This window comes from Microtus pennsylvanicus, chromosome 16 (genome assembly GCF_037038515.1).
Source record: "Microtus pennsylvanicus isolate mMicPen1 chromosome 16, mMicPen1.hap1, whole genome shotgun sequence".
Classification (NCBI taxonomy): domain Eukaryota; kingdom Metazoa; phylum Chordata; class Mammalia; order Rodentia; family Cricetidae; genus Microtus; species Microtus pennsylvanicus.
The window spans coordinates 5,121,577-5,127,347 of NC_134594.1; positions in this window are offsets into that span (position 1 = coordinate 5,121,577).

The window sequence follows — 5,771 nt, forward strand, 5'->3', positions numbered from 1 at the left end:
GGAAGGAAGGAGGGAAGGAAGGAGGGAGGGAAGGAGGAAGAGGGGGGAAGGAGGAAGAGGGAGGGAAAAAGGAGAGAGGGAAGGAGGGGAGGGAAGGAGGGAAGGAAGGAGGAGGAGGGAGGGAGAAGGAGGGTTTGAAAGATAAGGGAGGAAAAGAGGAGGGATGGAAAGAGGAGGGGGAAGAGGAGGGGGAAGGAGAAGGGAAGGAAGGAGAAGGGGAGGAGAGAGGAGGGAAGGAGAGAGGAGGGAAGGAGGGAGGAAAGAGGGAGGGAGGAGGAAGGGGGAGGGAGGGGTGAAGGAGGAGGGAAGGAGGGAAAAGGGAAAGAGGGAAAGGGAAGGAGGAAGAGGGAGGGAAGGAGAAAGAGGGAGGGAAGAAGGAGAGAGGGAAGGAGGGGGAGGGAAGGAGGGAGGAAAGAGGGAGGGAGGAGGGAGGGGGGAGGGAGGAGTGAAGGAGGAGGGAAGGAGGGAAAAGGGAAGGAGGGGGAGGGAAGGAGGGAAGAGGGAAGGAGGGAGGAAAGAGGGAGGGAGGAGGGAGGGGGAGGGAGGGGTGAAGGAGGAGGGAGGGTTAGGGGAAGAAAGTCAAGGGAAAGGACAGAACATGGCAGTGCAGCTGTCATTATTTCTCCTCAGGAGGAAGAGCGACAGTCAGGTGGCTGAATGAGCACAAGGCTCCCCTTAGATAGACCGTGCTCTCTGGAGTTCACAAACAAAATGGGGCAAATATGGTACTTGTTTGGTTACCACAATATCCACACCAGCTGCCTCTGACATAATTCAAGGCCTCCCTCTCTCTCTCTCTCTTCTTTAATTCATCTATTTATTTTACATTTCTGGTCACAGCCTCCCCCACCAATCCTCCCTTTCCAGTCCCTCTTCCTCCTTCCCCTCTCCCACTCCCCAATTCCTTTCTCTCCTGTCTCCATCCAGGAAAGGGCGGGTCTCCCATGAGTATCAATAAAACATGGCATATCAAGTTGCAGTAAGACTAAGCACTTCCCCTTTTGATAAGACTGGGAAATGTGACCCAGTATGAGAAGTAGGGTCCCCCAAACCAATCAGAGACAGCTCCTGTTCCTGCTGTTAGGAGTCACACAAGAAGACAGGCTACACAACTGTAACATGTATGCAGAGAGCCTAGGTCAGTCTCACGCAGGCTCCCTGGTTGTCAGTCTCTGGGAGCCCCTGGGAGCCCAGGTTAGTGGATTGTGTGAACCTTAATGGCCTCTCTTTCAGCCAGGAGCTTCCCCAACTGGCCGGGCTATGTGTATGCTGTCCCATGCGTGAATTTCTCATACTACTTACTCGGGCTTTGCCTGGGTATCTGTCTTTCTAGAGCAGTGGTCAATAGCTTTGTCTGTCTATTGCCTGGCACTACCTACCAAGCCAACTGCTTGATTAGCATTGAAAGAACAGTACACATTTGTTCAGATTCTGCAATATTGGGACCAAACACTATTGGGACCAAACACTGACCATGGACAACTTAGGGAAAAGAGTCATTGGAAGTGTTAGAATAAAAACCACTAGAGACCCGAACTCCAGATCAGAAGTATGGGGCACAAGCCTAATCCCAGAATTTAGGAGGCCCAGGCAGGAGGATTTTTGTGAGTGTGGGCTCTATAGTAAGACCCTGTCTTAAAACAAAACAAATACAAAAGCAAGCCACACACATGCAAAAAAAAAATCATCACCAACAATCCCAGCAGGAAGCAAGAGAATACTTTAAACACGGATGCTGTCACCATGGCTACCCATGGCTAATCAACTGTGTTCTCACTGTTGCTAAGATGCAGAACTCTCCCAACATTGAATTCTGGGATCTTGACTCCATAGCTGTAGCTAAAATGACTAATATTCTTCTCCTTGGCGTCTATAACAGGAATTGAAGCCTGACTGCTCACTATTGTGGAGTCCTCCCAAATGAGGAGAATATTTGTATGGTAGGGAGCCCCTCCCAACAACAACAACAAAACAACAACAAAAACCAACAATAAGAACAACAAAAATCAACAACAACAACAATAAAAACCACCACCACCACCAACAACACCCAAATATTCATTAGGAACGACAGGGCACCGTTCTCCAGAGTATACAAATTACTGCATAGGCAAGTTGAATAGATGAGATCCCTTCACCCTGCGAAGGCAATGTTCTGTTCTTTCTGGGTAAGCATTTGCCTTTTGTTTTGCCTATAGTGACAATCAACATGACTGCCCAACAGCTAGTCTACCATAAAGGGATTCCACAGAAATGTTATCTCAGACCAGCGGACTGTGACACAGAACAAGAAATGAGCATAGCCCGGCACAGTGGTGGTGTGCACCCTTAATCCCAGCATCCCAGCACTGAGGAGGCAGAGGCAGAGGCAGAGGCAGGCAGATCTCTGTGAGTTCGAGGCCATCCTGGTCTACAGAGCAAGTTCAATAAAAGAAAGAAAAGAAAGAAACAATAAAAAAAAAGAAATGAGCAGATTGAAAGACGATGGACCCCACGGCTCTATCGGATGTTCTATGTGCGCCCACCTCTATCCCTGACCCAACACTGGTCCCCCTCCCCTCACCTCTCCTTTCTCCACCTCGGTTCCTTCTTTCTCTTCCTCCTCAGTTTTTGCTTCTTCAGGTAGAGTTTTATGTAACCCAGGTTGGCCTTACATTCTATATGTAGTTTTAATTGTCAATTTGACATGATCTATCTTCCAGCACCTATGCTGGGTGGTTCACAACTACCTGTTACTCTACTTCCTGAGGATCCAATGCCCTCTTCAGGCCTCCGAGGGCAGCCACAGATATATAGCATACATACACAGACAGAGAAATAAAAAAATTAAAATAATAGTATAGAAAGCAAGATTCTTTTCAAAGGGATACATTCTTTTTATTTCTCTTTTTTGATGCTGTTTCAGGACAGGTTTGTGTGTGTGTGTGTGTGTGTGTAGCCCTGTGTTGTAGAATATGATTTTTAAGGTGTGTTACATTTTAAGGTGTGTTACAAAGCCATGTTTGTGACCACTCTGCAGATGACTAACTCACCAGGGAAAGAGCTGAAGATTCCAGATCATCTCATGTCTATTCATGTGTGTAGACACACAGTGTGCTCAGGGCCAGGCGCTACCCACGGCATATGTGACAGGAGTGTCATCCCTTCATGCCACTTACATTCTTATGACAGGGTATCCAAGGGGCATAGACCATGCTAACAGGTCTCTGTTCTAACTTCCGGTAAGCTGAATTACAATAGTTAGTTCTTTTACCTTTGCACAGTATACAGGCTGAAGTCTGAATACCATTCTCTAGATGCGAATATCCTTCTATCCCTACCTACACTATTTTAAAAATTATTTATTAAAAATTTCCATCTCCTCCCATTTCCCTCCCACTCCCCCCACTCCCTCTCCCTGTCCCTCTCCAGTCCTAAGAGCAGTCAGGGTTCCCTGCCCTTGGGAAGTCCAAGGTCCTTCCCCATCCATCCAGGTCTAGGAAGGTGTGCATCCAAACAGACTAGGCTCCCACAAGGCCAGTCCATGCAGTAGAATCAAAACCCAGTGCCATTATCATTGGCTTCTCAGTCAGCCCTCATTGTCAGCTACATTCAGAGTCCAGTTTGATCACATGCTCCATCAGTCCCAGTCCAGCTGGCCTTGGTGAGCTCCCATTAGATCAGCCCCATTGTCTCAGTGGGTGGATGCACCCCTGGTGGTCCAAAAGCATTTGTTCAACTATGTTCATAGCAGCACTATTTGTAATAGCCAGAACCTGGAAACAACCTAGGTGCCCCTCAATAGAAGAACTGATAAAGAAGGTGTGGGGCATATATACTTTAGAGTTCTACTCAGCGGTAAAAAACAACGATATCTTGAACTTTGCATGCAAATGGATGGAAATAGAAAACACTTTACTGAGTGAGATAACCCAGACCCAAAAAGAGGAATATGGTAAGTACTCACTCATAAGTGGATTCTAGCCATAAACAATGGACATTGAGCCTATAGTTTCGTGATCCTAGAGAAGCTAAATAAGAAGGTGAACCCAAAGAAAAACATATATTTATCCTCCTGGATATTGGAAGTTGACAAGATCATCCTACCTACACTTCTAACAAGAGTTAAAGGATTCCCAATATTGAATATGCTGGTTGATGGTGTCACATGATTCAGTTAAATCTTATGGCACCCAGTGAGTGAAACGGGGCTGTTTCTCAAAACACAAAGCTAAGTGCTTCGGAAAGGCTTGATAGAGGAGCTACCCAGAAGGCTACAGAACATGTAGTGTGCAGACACACGTGATTGTAATCCCAGAACTAGGGAACCTGCGACAGGAGGATTGGAAGTTTGAGCCTAGCATGGGGTACATAGTGAGATTTTGCCCTAAGAACACAAAATAAAAGGAAGATGATGTGTGGATGTGTGTGCATTTATCCTCATCTCTTCCCTTGTGGCAAGGTCTCTCCCTAAACCCAGGACTCATTTTCTCAGCTAGTCTGGGAGCAATAAGCCCCAGCATCCCTGCCTTCTATCACTGCTCTTCCTGGGGGTGGGGGTATAGCACAGGCAGGGTGCCTGACTTTCTATATGGGTGCCTCGGAGCTGGGGTTTTACACATGTGTGGGTGAGTGTCTGACCTGTTATATGGGTGCCTCGGAGCTGGGGTTTTAGACATTTCTGAGTGAGTGTCTGACCTGTTACACGGGTGCCTTGGAGCTGGGGTTTTACACATGTATGGCACACAGTGGACTCCTCTCCACTCTTGAGTCTTGGTCATGTTCTTTTGGCTGTGTAAGCACCAAGATGCAAACCCATTACATTTGGTTATGGAAGCCAGAATGCTTGCAAAACATGCAGGCACAGAGTGAGTTCTAGAACAGCCATGGCTACACAAAGAAACCCTGTCTCGAACCCTCCCCGGAAATCTGTAATAAGGATGTAAGGATGATGAAGGGCGGCCCCACAACTGACGTCTTCAGGCAGGGCTGGGGGTTGGGAGGACTCCATTTCATTTAAGGGAATGGCCGCTGGGAGTTTGGATATGATCCCTCGAGTATATGAGCAACACAAGTTAGACTTCTGTTTGTTTTTTGGGGGAAGGGATCACACGGATAAGGGAGGACCTGGCAGGACAGGGAAGCTCCTCTCTTTCACTCAGATGCACTTCTTTTTCTTTTGGAATTCCATACCTACTGCCCATCAAATCTAAGCTCTCTGAGCAGGCTGTGGCTCCGCCCTCTTGTCTGTATTTACTGGTCAGCTCCTGAGAGCCAGTCATGAATTATTCATTTTATCCTCCTGGAAACACTCCACAGTATCAAAGCCTGGGACCAAAGTCCGTAGTCTGGCCAAGCGGCACTAGGAGGGAAGGACAGAGACAGACTCCAGGTAGACTGAGCACCTCCGGGTTTTGCCTGAAACCCAAGTCACAGAGGTTGCTTACCCCTGACGGCCCCATCCTGCCTGGGAGTGATGGCTTTGTAGTTAAGTAACCACCAAAGGAAACAATTCTGTGAGACAGGCAGCCAGCATCTTCAGAACAGAGAGAATTTGAATCACGTCACAAGTGGACCCTCTTTTGCTCCCCACAATGGGATATCCGCCCGAAAGATGTTGCATAGGAATTGATTCTGTTGCCAGAAACTGTGCCTGTGCCAGACTCAGGGTCACAGATGTTGGGGCGGGAGCTGGGGGATTTGTGAATGTGCTACTTCCTAACAGATACAATCTGTCCCGACTTGCTCTGCGTGCAGCAAACTCACTTTCAGTTTTGCATGCCACAAAGAAA